The sequence below is a fragment of the Ascaphus truei genome, chromosome 2 (genome assembly GCF_040206685.1).
Source record: "Ascaphus truei isolate aAscTru1 chromosome 2, aAscTru1.hap1, whole genome shotgun sequence".
In the NCBI taxonomy this organism is placed as follows: domain Eukaryota; kingdom Metazoa; phylum Chordata; class Amphibia; order Anura; family Ascaphidae; genus Ascaphus; species Ascaphus truei.
Genome location: NC_134484.1, coordinates 486817603 through 486830685, shown reverse-complemented (window position 1 = coordinate 486830685; position 13083 = coordinate 486817603). Strand labels below are relative to the sequence as shown.

Sequence of the window (13083 nt, the reverse complement as noted above, 5' to 3'; positions counted from 1 at the left end):
TACCTTGGGGTGGGGGTGTGGAGTATTGAGGCTCCAGACAGCCCATCCTGAAGGGGTACATCTGGAGAAGGAGAGGAGGAAAAGCCCTGTACACTGTGTGCTTCTGCTGCTGTGTGCTGCTACTGATCTGAATACAATAAAGAGACATTGCTGTTTTTATACAAAGGGACTGTGTGAGACTGAAATCTCTCACCCTGGAGCAAAGGGCTCTCTGGAAGGATTTCACCCTACTACTTAAGGGCTTACCAGAGATGGAGGCGCTGCACCACCACCACCACTAAAGATGAAGGCAAATACCCCAGAAGCCAGTCTCTGTTATCCCCAATACCATCGCAGGAGACTCAGGCCCTCCTGTTCCTCACAGGTACGCACCACTATAGTACACATAACCAGCCCTCACTACACCCTAGGGGTCCAGTCTGCGACCAGGGGGGGGGGGGGGGGGGGAATATGGGTTACACATGCTTTGTATTTTTGGGAAGTCTTTTTGCCATGCCCTGAGTGTGTTGGCATGTGTGGTCCCCATATCCTGATCTCTTATAGTTCTGTATAGTTCTGACAGTTTGCTTTTTTCCTGCTTTTTCGAGTTAAAGTATTCATCTATTGTGTTGTTTTTTAGTACTTTTGTTTTGTGGTTCGTCAATTTTTTGCAAAAGCTAATTAGCTTTGTATGAAAAGGCGTACATTAAATTTTGGGGAATGTCCCATTTTTGTGCAAACTCTTGGAATGTCATGTGTTCCTGTTTGTCTGTGTTGATCACATGACCTGATGCCTCTTTTTTTCCAGACTTGGAATGATGGTTGGGTATACCCTGGTATAAATTTGGGGTTGTCTTGGATTGGTATACGAGAGTTTAAACTTTTTCCTGAACGTTTTCCACGTTGTTATGGTGTCTGATTAGAATATTATGTCTTTTGGTTACTGGGATGTCTCTTCATTTTGTGTATATTAGCTCTCTCAGGGAGGTCTCTGGTGAGAACTCTTTTTCTAGTTCTAGGGAGGAGTAATGGTTGGTATCTTTTATCCAGTCTCGACATGTCTCATTATGCTTGCTATATTATAGTTCCTGATATTCGGTAGATTGATGCCTCATTGCTCTATTTACTTCAGTTATATCCACATGCTTGAGGAGCATAGGAAGAGTCTGCATGGGATATAGAAGTCTGGCAAACGATATCTTTTTGATCGCACTTGCCCTCCCAAATAGTGATAGGGGTAGTGTCGTCCAGTTTTTTAGTTCTTGCACTATTTTTTTTTATGATTGGTTTGAAGGCTTTTTCGTTACTTTTACTGGGAAGTTATATGGTTCCTTTGTGTCAGGGGGTTCTTTAATATACATCATTTCTGTTTTAGATATACTGTATTTATTTTAAAGCTGGCAAACGACCCGAATGTCTCTATTTGCTGTAGTACCTTTTTGATTGATTCATCGGGGTTAGTCATAAACATTAGTATGTCATCTGCAAACATTGACAGTTTCAGTTCTGTTTTATGTATCATGATTCCCTTAAATTCCTCCATTTGCCTCAGGTATATTGCCAGAGGTTCTATTGCTAGATTAAAAAGCAGGGGTGACAACGGACATCCTTGTCGTGTCCCTCTATATAATTGGAATGGGTCTGATAGATGCCCTGCTGCTATTATTCTAGCCTTTCGGGTATTGCACATTGCCTTTATCATGTTGCTAAAGTTTCCCCTTATTCCAAATTTTTCTAACACGAAGAACACATGGTTCCACATTATGTTGTCAAATGCCTTTTCAGCATCAATAGTCACTAGGGCCGTATTCCCTATTTTATGTAGTCTGACCCATTCTATTGCGCTAGAACTTTTCTGATATTTTTAACCGCGGATCGTCCCTTGACAAATCACGATTCATCAGGATGTATCAAGGACGGGAGAATGTTTGCTAACCTATCTGCCATGATTTTGGTAAATATGTTGGCGTCCTGGTTAATCAGGGAGATTGATCTGTATGATTCTGGCCTCAGGGGATCTTTCCCGTTTGTGGATTATCATAATGTGGCCATTTCGCTTGTTTGCATGAACGTAGCATCTTTTGAGCGCCGTGTGATATATTTGTTGTAATGGTTCTATCAGGTCCTCTTTCAGAATTTTATAGTATTCCCCCGACATCCCGTCCGGGCCGGGGCCTGGCAGTTTGTAAGGTTGTGTCCTTTATCTCTTTTTGGGTAATTGGAGAGTTTAGTCTGTCGATATCTTCCTGACTTATTTTAGGTATCTTAATGTTTTTAAAGAAAGTTTCCCTTGCTTCTAGGTTTACCTCACCTTCTCTATACAGTGTGCTATAGTATTCTTTGAACACCTCATTTATTTTTTTTGCCTCTGTGTAGGGTGTCCATTCGTACCGGTTTTGCCAGGACAGTCCTGGTTTTTTGTGTGTCCTGTCCCGGTTTTAAGTCCGTCCCGGTTTTTGTACCAGTTTTTGTCCCTGGTCCCGGTATTGCGGGGCAGCGGCGGTGAGGAGAATGCGGCGGCCGGTAAGTATTTTCTATGTGTGTGTGAATGCTGCCGGGGGGACAGAATGAAGGAGAATGCCGGGGGCGGGACTTAGAATGCCGGCCGGCCCGCAGGGGATTGGTGGCACCGTCGCAGGCATGTCAGAGGAAGCCGGGGGCGGGGCTTCCGCTTTGTGCAGCGCACACGTGACTGATTGCCTTCCCGCTCCCGGCTCCTATGTGCGCGGTGAGTGTCCCCCTTCTGTCCCGGGTCCCAGCCAAGGGGGGGTAATAGGAGGTGGTAGTGGGGGGTGCGCCTGCCTTTGCCCCCCGGCGCTTGTACCTTTGCCCCCCGGCGCTCGTACCTTTGCCCCCTGGTGCTCGTACCTTTGCCCCCCCGGCGCTCGTACCTTTGCCCCCCAGCGCTCATACCTTTGCCCCCCGGCGCTCGTACCTTTGCCCCCCGGCGCTCGTACCTTTGCCCCTAGGCGCTCCCACCTTTGCCCCCCGGCGCTCCCACCTTTGCCCCCCGGCGCTCACTTCCCACCCGTCCACTTGGTGTGGGAGATGGGCTCGGGAGCGGGCAGTGGTGGCTGCGCGGTCGCGGGTGGTGCAGGGGCTGGCGGGGTGTATCTGTGTGTGTATCAGTGGGTGTGTGTGTGTGTGTATCAGTGATGTGTATCAGTGGGTGTGTGTGTGTCAGTGTGTGTGTGTGTGTGTGTGTGTATCAGTGTGTGTGTGTATCAGTGGGTGTGTGTGTGTATCAGTGGGTGTGTGTGTATCAGTGGGTGTGTGTGTGTATCAGTGGGTGTGTGTGTGTGTGTGTATCAGTGTGTGTGTGTGTGTGTGTATCAGTGTGTGTGTGTGTGTGTATCAGTGTGTGTGTGTGTGTGTGTGTATCAGTGGGTGTGTGTATCAGTGGGTGTGTGTATCAGTGTGTGTGTGTGTGTGTGTGTGTGTGTGTATCAGTGGGTGTGTATCAGTGGGTGTGTATCAGTGGGTGTGTATCAGTGGGTGGGTGTGTGTGTATCAGTGTGTGTGTATCAGTGTGTGTGTATCAGTGGGTGTGTGTGTATCAGTGTGTGTGTGTGTGTGTGTGTGTATCAGTGGGTGTGTGTGTGTGTGTGTATCAGTGGGTGTGTGGGTGTGTATCAGTGGGTGTGTGTATCAGTGTGTGTGTGTGTGTGTGTGTGTGTGTGTGTATCAGTGTGTGTGTGTATCAGTGGGTGTGTGTGTGTGTGTGTGTGTGTATCAGTGGGTGGGTGTGGCTGTATCAGTGGGTGCGTGGGTGTATCAGTGGGTGTGTGGGTGTATCAGTGGGTGTGTGGGTGTATCAGTGGGTGTGTGTGTGTGTGTGTGTGTGTGTGTATCAGTGGGTGTGTGTGTGTGTATCAGTGGGTGTGGGTGTGTATCAGTGTGTGTGTGTATCAGTGTGTGTATCAGTGTGTGTGTGTGTGTGTGTGGCTGTATCAGTGGGTGCGTGGCTGTATCAGTGGGTGCGTGGGTGTATCAGTGGGTGCGTGGCTGTATCAGTGGGTGCGTGGGTGTATCAGTGGGTGCGTGGGTGTATCAGTGGGTGCGTGGGTGTATCAGTGGGTGCGTGGGTGTATCAGTGGGTGCGTGGGTGTATCAGTGGGTGCGTGGGTGTATCAGTGGGTGCGTGGGTGTATCAGTGGGTGCGTGGGTGTATCAGTGGGTGCGTGGGTGTATCAGTGGGTGCGTGGGTGTATCAGTGGGTGCATCAGTGGGTGCGTGGGTGTATCAGTGGGTGCGTGGGTGTATCCGTGGGTGCGTGGGTGTATCAGTGGGTGCGTGGGTGTATCCGTGGGTGCGTGGGTGTATCCGTGGGTGCGTGGGTGTATCAGTGGGTGTGTGCGTATCAGTGGGTGTGTGCGTATCAGTGGGTGTGTGTGTATCAGTGGGTGGGTGTGTATCAGTGTGTGTGTGTATCAGTGTGTGTGTGTGTGTATCAGTGGGTGTGTATCAGTGTGTGTGTGTGTGTGTGTATCAGTGTGTGTGTGTGTGTGTGTGTATCAGAGGTGTGTGTGTGTGTATCAGTGTGTGTGTGTGTGTGTGTGTGTATCAGTGTGTGTGTGTGTGTATCAGTGGGTGTGTGTATCCGTTGGTGTGTGTATCAGTGTGTGTGTGTGTGTGTGTATCAGTGTGTGTGTGTGTGTGTGTGTATCAGTGTGTGTGTGTGTGTGTGTGTGTGTGTATCAGTGTGTGTGTGTGTGTGTGTGTGTGTGTATCAGTGTGTGTGTGTGTGTGTGTGTGTGTGTGTGTGTGTGTGTGTGTCTGTGAGTGTGTGTGTGTGTGTGTGTGTGTATCAGTGGGTGTGTGTATCAGTGGGTGTGTGTATCAGTGTGTGTGTATCAGTGGGTGTGTATCAGTGGGTGCATGGCTGTATCAGTGGGTGCGTGGGTGTAACAGTGGGTGCGTGGGTGTAACAGTGGGTGCGTGTGTGTATCAGTGTGTGTGTGTGTGTGTGTGTGTGTGTGTGTGTGTGTGTGTGTGTGTGTATCAGTGGGTGTGTGTGTGTGTGTGTGTGTATCAGTGGGTGTGTGTGTGTGTATCAGTGGGTGTGTGTGTATCAGAGGGTGTGTGTGTGTGTATCAGTGTGTGTGTGTGTGTGTATCAGTGTGTGTGTGTATCAGTGGGTGGGTGTGTGTGTGTGTATCATTGTGTGTGTGTGTGTATCAGTGTGTGTGTGTGTGTGTGTATCAGTGTGTGTGTGTATCAGTGTGTGTGTGTGTGTGTGTATCAGTGTGTGTGTGTATCAGTGTGTGTGTGTGTGTATCAGTGTGTGTGTGTGTATCAGTGGGTGGGTGTGTATCAGTGGGTGTGTGTGTATCAGTGTGTGTGTGTGTGTATCAGGGTGTGTGTGTGTGTATCAGTGTGTGTGTGTGTGTGTGTATCAGTGTGTGTGTGTGTGTGTGTGTGTGTGTATCAGTGGGTGTGTGTGTGTATCAGTGTGTATCAGTGTGTGTGTGTATCAGTGTGTATCAGTGTGTGTGTGTGTGTGTATCAGTGGGTGGGTGTCTCCCTCACCCCCCCCTCCCTCTCCCTGTCTCTCCCCCCTCCCTCTCTCTGTCTCTCCCCCTCCCTCCCTCTCTCTCTCTCCCACCCTCCCTCTCTCTCTCTCTCCCCCCTCCCTCTCTCCCCCCTCCCTCTCTCCCCCCTCCCTCTCTCTGTCTCCCCCCCTCCCTCCCCTCTCTCCCCCCCTCCCTCCCTTTCTCTTCCCCCTCCCTCTCTTTCTCTTCCCCCTCCCTCCCTCTCCCCCTTCCCTCTCCCCCCTCCCTCCCTTTCTCTCCCCCCTCCCTTTCTCTTCCCCCTCCCTCCCTTTCTCTCCTCCCTCCCTTTCTCTCCTCCCTCCCTCCCTCCGTGGATGTGTATCAGTGGGTGTATGTGTGTGTGTGTGTGTATCAGTGGGTGTGTGGCTGTATCAGTGGGTGTGTGGCTGTATCAGTGGGTGCGTGGGTGTATCAGTGGGTGTGTGGGTGTATCAGTGGGTGTGTGTGTGTATCAGTGTGTGTGTGTGTATCAGTGTGTGTGTGTGTGTATCAGTGTGTGTGTGTGTGTATCAGTGTGTGTGTGTGTGTGTATGTATCAGTGGGTGTGTGTGTGTGTGTATCAGTGTGTGTGTGTGTGTGTGTGTGTGTGTGTGTGTGTGTGTGTGTGTATCAGTGTGTGTGTGTGTGTATCAGTGTGTGTGTGTGTGTGTGTGTGTGTGTGTGTATCAGTAGGTGTGTGTGTGTATCAGTGTGTGTGTGTGTATCAGTGTGTGTGTGTGTATCAGTGTGTGTGTGTGTGTATCAGTGTGTGTGTGTGTGTATCAGTGGGTGTGTGTGTATCAGTGGGTGTGTGTGTGTGTATCAGTGTGTGTGTGTATCAGTGTGTGTGTGTGTGTGTGTATCAGTGGGTGTGTGTGTATCAGTGTGTGTGTGTGTATCAGTGGGGGTGTGTGTGTGTGTGTGTATCAGTGTGTGTGTGTATCAGTGGGTGTGTGTGTATCAGTGGGTGTGTATCAGTGGGTGTGTGTGTGTGTATCAGTGTGTGTGTGTGTGTGTGTGTGTATCAGTGTGTGTGTGTGTGTGTGTGTGTATCAGTGGGGGTGTGTGTGTATCAGTGGGGGTGTGTGTGTGTATCAGTGGGGGTGTGTGTGTGTATCAGTGTGTGTGTGTGTGTGTATCAGTGGGTGTGTGTGTGTGTGTCAGTGTGTGTATCAGTGGGTGTGTGTGTGTATCAGTGGGTGTGTGTATCAGTGTGTGTGTATCAGTGGGTGTGTATCAGTGGGTGTGTGTGTGTATCAGTGTGTGTGTGTGTGTGTGTGTATCAGTGTGTGTATGTGTGTGTGTGTATCAGTGGGTGGGTGTGTGTGTGTATCAGTGTGTGTGTGTGTGTGTGTATCAGTGGGGGTGTGTGTGTGTATCAGTGGGGGTGTGTGTGTGTATCAGTGTGTGTGTGTGTGTGTGTATCAGTGGGTGTGTGTGTGTGTCAGTGTGTGTATCAGTGGGTGTGTGTGTGTATCAGTGGGTGTGTATCAGTGTGTGTGTGTGTGTATCAGTGTGTGTGTGTGTGTATCAGTGGGTGTGTGTGTGTGTATGAGTGGGTGGGTGTCTCTCTCACCCACCCTCCCTCCCTCTCTCTCTCTCCCCCCTCCCTCCGTCTCTCTCTCCCCCTCTCTCTGTCTCTCTCTCTCCCCACCTCCCTCCCTTTCTCTCCCCCCTCCCTCCCTCTCCCCCCTCCCTCCCTCTCCCCCCTCCCTCCCTCTCTCTCCTCCCTCCCTCTCCCCCTCCCTCCCTTTCTCTCCCCCTCCCTCCCTTTCTCTCCCCCCTCCCCCCCTCCCTCCCTTTCTCTCCCCCCTCCCCCCCTCCCTCCCTTTCTCTCCCCCCTCCCTCCCTTTCTCTCTCCCCTCCCTCCCTCCCTCTCCCTCCCTTTCTCTCCCCCCTCCGTCTCTCCTCCCTCCCTGTCTCTCTCTCCCTCCCTGTCTCTCTCTCCCTCCCTCCCTCCCTGTCTATCCCTCTCCCTCCCTGTCTCTCCCTCCCTCCCTGTCTCTCCCTGTCTCTCTCCCCGTCTCCCTCTCTCTCTCTCCCTGTCTCTCTCCCCGTGTCTCCCGCTCTCTCTCTCCCCGTGTCTCCCTCTCTCTCTCTCCCCCTGTCTCCCTCTCTCTCTCTCCCCCTGTCTCCCTCTCTCTCTCCCCCCCTGTCTCCCTCTCTCTCTCCCCGTCTCCCTCTCCCCGTCTCCCTCTCTCTCCCCCTGTCTCCCTCTCTCTCTCTCCCCCTGTCTCCCTCACCCTCTATGTCTTATCTTAACTGCCGTATACCAACACCGAAGTAACCTACCATGCTTTCTTCCAGATCTGACTCAAGATTCACGCGGGAGACATCGGAAGACAGGTAGGAAACACCTCCCCTCCAGTATAGGACTTGAGGGACTGCAGATCAGGTAAGATCCCTGGCGGGATTGCTGCTTTAGAAATTGTGAAGAGGGGGCATCCAGACACTGGTTAATGGGTTCAGAATCATTCACATCTGGGTTTTTTTGTTCGATTAGTGAGGTCATCCGACGCACGCGCACACACGCACGTAACAAGGACTAATGGTAGTAAAGTATAAGTGTACTACAATAAACTGTTACGTAAAAAAAAAAAAGTGTCCCGGTTTTTCATTTTCCAAATCTGGTCACCCTACCTCTGTGGTTATTTCTGTCCTATCGTATATTCTAGTAATGGGTTTAGTTGACCTATAGTTTCTCATAAGATTTCCCAGGAGCCTTCCCGTCTTGTTCACGTGTCTGAAAAATTTGGCTTCTTTTATTGATTTTTTTCCCAGTTCTTTTTTCTCTAGCCACACCTCACATATAGATTTTTTCTGGTTATATCTTTCTTTATTTTGAGATGTTGGGTCTGTTTTGAATTCTCTAAATGCCTTGCTAAGTTCTTTACTTGCTTTGCAGAACTCCTGGGTTGCCTGTTTCTTCCTTCTAGAGACATATGCCATGATATCGCTCCTAATTACTGCTTTTGATGTTTCCCAAAAAAGTATGGGGTTCGTCTTATGTGCCTGGTTTGTTTTCTCGAATATCTCCCATGCTCCCTTTAGGTAATTTACAAAATCTTCGCTGTCTCATGTAGTTTGGGAATCTCCAGGTGTTCGGCTTGCTCTACCTAATCCAATGTCTAGATCTAGGCGTACCATTAGCACTTATTCCCATGATCTGTTATTTGTACTATTTGTTATTTATACGATTGTCACGTGTATTACTAATGTGAAGCGCTATGTATATTAATGGCGCTATATAAATAAAGACATACATACAATAGGAGAGAAAGAGGTGCGCAAATATATCTAACAAACAGTATTAATATGTATCTGTGGATGCTGCCACAATGTAAAGGAAACACAAAGTTCCAATATATATATATATATATTATTATATATGTAGCCAGGTCTCTCCTGCACAGCAGCACCCCCCTCACCTCGTGTCCGATCGCGGGTGCCGCTGAGTCCAATGGCGGCACCGCACGGCGATCACAGAGGTGAGGGCGGTCAGATCCCGGCTCGGGGGTTGCCAGGGACGCGTGCGGCCGGTTGCCAAGGCCGCACGCGCGTTACAGGGATCCCGGCGCTCCCGGAGCCGGGCTGCGAGGGCGCCGCCATTGCCCCTTAGCTCGCGCATGCGCAGTGGTCGCGCATGCGCAGGTAGAGCCCCAGAGCCAGGACAGAGTCGCACGAGTGTAGGGAAAGTGCAGGAGAGGTTGCGGCGGCCATTAGGGGTTCGCGCAGGCGCAGGCGCGCACGCGGCCCCTGTGTGTTTTTAGGCTCCATGGGACTAGAACTCCCATGGGGCATAGCGAGACAGGCACCAGGTGCCTCATAGGAGCCAATAGGGCTGCAGGATTACACTGGGCCAGAAAGAGATACATTTCGCGTTCTTGCAGCTGCGTGGGCAGTCAGAGACCGGAGCAGCCCAGGGAAGGAGGTAGGGTACAGGAGTCAGGGACTCCCTGTACTAGGCCAGCACCCCCAGGGCCCGAGATAGCTCAGCTCCCCAGTAAAGTGAGTGTTGCCAGGGACAGCCCTCAGGTTAGGGACCCTGTCACTTGCATTAGTGGGAGCTGGGGAACAGAAGGGAAGAAAGGCAGCAGCGGACTTAGTGTTAAGTTGCAGGGTGTTGCTGCATACGCTGATAGTGATCAGTTGAGTGAGTTGGAGTCAGGGAGCTGTGAGGGAAGGAAGGGTGCGGGGAGCGAGTGCAGCTCCTGCACCCACATAGGTACCCACACCCCAGGTAGGCCCCAACTCCCCACTAGATTAGTGGGTAATTCCTGAGGGAGGCCCAAGATAGGGACGCTGCCCTTAGTGTAGTGCTGCCTTGTCAGAGTCCAGGCGGTCAGTGCTGTGAGGTCTGACAGGCAGGCACCTTGTGGTGTAGCACGTTGGCTGCACACATCCAGTGGGTCACAGCTTGTTGCTGCAGGCGCTGGGATTAGTTTAGTAACAGTCAGGGCTGGGAAGAGTCAGGGGAGTGGGACAGGTCATTAACCCCTGTTAGGCCCCTAGGAGTTTCCCCAAAGCCACTTCAGGTTGCTGTGCTATAGGGACGGCCTATAGTATAGCGCATGTCATTTAGTGCTGTAGGGACAGGTCCTATGTTAGGGATCCTGTCACGGTAGGGATGATTAGATAGGGACTCAGCGGACGCTGCGGTTCCTGTGAAGCGGTTCGGACCCACGTTGGGGTCCACAGAGACTATTCCAGAGTGGGATCGCCCTGGCGGTCCGCGTGTACAAAGGAGTCCGGTGTAGGATCAGACGGAACCATCACACGACGGATCCTTTGTGAAGCCAGTTGGAGATCCGAGCGCAGGTACTATCTAATACACAAGTGCACCAACGGGCCCTTAGTATAAATAGTGACTGCGCAGTCACCCATTGACTCTCTCTGCAAGAGTGCGGGACATTGGGTGGGGTTCTTTGGACACTGGGTGGGATCACCTGGTGTTGGGGAAGCGTCCTGCGAGACGTCGCAGTTATTGTCTCCTCGTGAGAGGGACACAGGTTATTATGAATGTGATGTGTTGTCTGGCATGTTAGTAAAGTCACTAGTTAATATACATGCTGTCTATGTGATTATTGTGTTTGTCCTGCGAGGAACCACTCCCCCTCTGGTGGGAGCCATCGCAGGTGGAGGCGCTGCATCGTTGTGAGTACCCCTAGTATAATTGCCCCAGGTTCCCCGTGGCGGAAGCTCAGCCCTCCTGCGAGCCAACAGGTAATGCACCACACCTATGGTAACACCGTATGTTCCTTGCACCCCCACACTGTATCTGCGATTGGTGGGGGGGGGAATACCCGTTACATATATATATAATATCAAGGGGAGAGGAAAAACAAAAGGCGCAAACCACTGACCACAATGCTTAAATTACTAAACACTAATAAAGATGCAGTGCAATGAAAGTCCAATCTGTAGACTCCTGGATTGAGTGGGATCTCAAGGTATCACACCCTTTGATAAAGTCTTTTTAGACGAAACGCGCAGGGCTACGGTAGTCTTGTCCCTTGGATTTTACTAGCTTGCTGGACTATATGCCTTATTCAAGGCAATTGGAACTTACAAACCGCTATTAACGGCATTTCCGAACGATTTTACCCACAGAGGAGCTTCTGTATATCTGAAGTGAAAGCGGAGCGTCATCACGCTGACATCGCGAGATTTCCAGCCGAGGAGGAGATCTGCATATACAGACGTCGGACGCAGACGGCGTCCTTTGGAGTTGATCCTGTAGCTAACAGTTCCCGTATTATAGTTCGAGACAAGGATTTTATCCTGACATGCTCATTTTTATCTGTGATTTCATAAGTAAGATCTGTGCTTACGTTGTCATACATACATAAATACTTCACCATATCTGGCTATCTTCTCATTTATAGATCCCACTCAATCCAGGATTCTACAGATTGGACTTTCATTGCATTACAATCTTATTAGTGTTTAGTAATTTAAGCATTGTGGTCAGTGGTTTGCGCCTTTTGTTTTTCCTCTCCCCTTGATACATACATACCAGGACTGTCCCCGGGCAAACGTGTCAGCCTCACACAGAGAAGCTATAGCCCATAACACACACATGATGCTGGCCCCTGTGGTAATGAAGGAGTTAAACTCCAACCAATACTCCCTCAATCTAATTACTTTCTAACTCTATTTAATAACTTTCCCAATCTTATCCTCACTGATTCCTAATGTTAATTCCCAATGTAAAATAACCCCCATTATCTCCCAGTCCCTGTGATACAGGAGGAGTAACCCCCCCAGTGCCAGAGGCCCCCCCTCACTATCAGAGGCTCAGCCTCTCAGGCTCCTGTGTGTAAGGAAGCTCAGAACAGCACTGGGATAATGTGCACAGGTCACACAAGGGAGGGGAAGGAAGGAGGAGGAAAGCACTTACCCAATAACACAGGCTGAAGATCTCTGTGCAGCAGGGGGTGGGCAATGTGAGGGGGACACAGGAAAAGGGACTTAGAGGCTGCAGAGCCTATTCCTCAGTGTGTCCCCCCCATCAGTGCCGGAGATGTGCACTTTATCCCCCCCTCACTGTGTGTGTACTTCCTATGGAGGGTGGGGGGAGCCCCTGTGATCTCTCAGTCCTTCCCTGTGGGAGTGACCTGGATTCCCCCCTCAGGATGTGGGACAGTCTGTGCTCAGGGTCAGTGTTTCCTGCCGGAATCAAACCTCCCACACCAGGACATCCGGCTGCAGCAGCGGGACCATAGAGAGGGAAGAGAGGAGGCCAGAGCGCCTCTAACCAGCTCCTCCTGAGCTCATATGGAACAGTGACCCCTGGTGGGCTCCCAAGCAAGGTGCGGTGAGTGCCCACTGGTGAGAGCTGCACGTGGTGCTGGCTGTGGGCTGGTGAGAAACATAGTGACAATCTCACCCCCATCTCCCACCGTATATAGTGCGGTCTGGTGATATACTCTGTGTCCGTGTGTCTGGTGATATACTCTGTGCTGTGTGTGTAGAGACGTCTGGTGATATACTCTGTGCTGTGTGTGTAGTGACATCTGGTGATATACTCTGTGCCGTGTGTCTGGTGATATACTCTGTGCTGTGTGTGTAGTGATGTCTGGTGATATACTCTGTGCTGTGTGTGTAGTGACGTCTGGTGATATACTCTGTGCCCGTGTGTGTAGTGACATCTGGTGATATACTCTGTGCTGTGTGTGTAGTGATGTCTGGTGATATACTCTGTGCTGTGTGTGTAGTGAGGCTTGGTGATATACTCTGTGCCACGTGTGTGTAGTGACGTCTGGTGATATACTCTCTGTGCTGTGTGTGTAGTGACGTCTGGTGATATACCCTGTGCCCGTGTGTGTAGTGACGTCTAGTGATATACTCTGTGCTGTGTGTGCAGTGCCGCCTGGTGATATACTCTATGTCCGTGCCTCTTATTTCCTCTTTCTGCTTCAGCTCGGAAGGTACTTAGTCTTTTACATGTCAGCCTCACACAGAGAAGCTATAGCCCATAACACACACATAATTTATTTATTAATGATTGTCTGTGTAATAGGGCACACCTGTGTGACCCAGCAGCCTATGGGATTCCCTCTTCAGGTTCCGC

At 50.6% G+C, this 13083-nt stretch overlaps 1 protein-coding gene across 1 annotated transcript in view; it reads right to left on the bottom strand.

Moving 5' to 3' along the window:
• Positions 1–12185, bottom strand: part of LOC142488427 (uncharacterized) — a 1092840-nt gene extending 1080655 nt beyond the window's left edge. The window contains exon 1 of the mRNA XM_075588928.1: positions 11911–12185. The gene's annotated coding sequence lies outside the window, so the exon portion shown is untranslated. The remainder of the gene's footprint in view (positions 1–11910) is intronic.
• Positions 12186–13083: the final 898 nt, after the last annotated feature.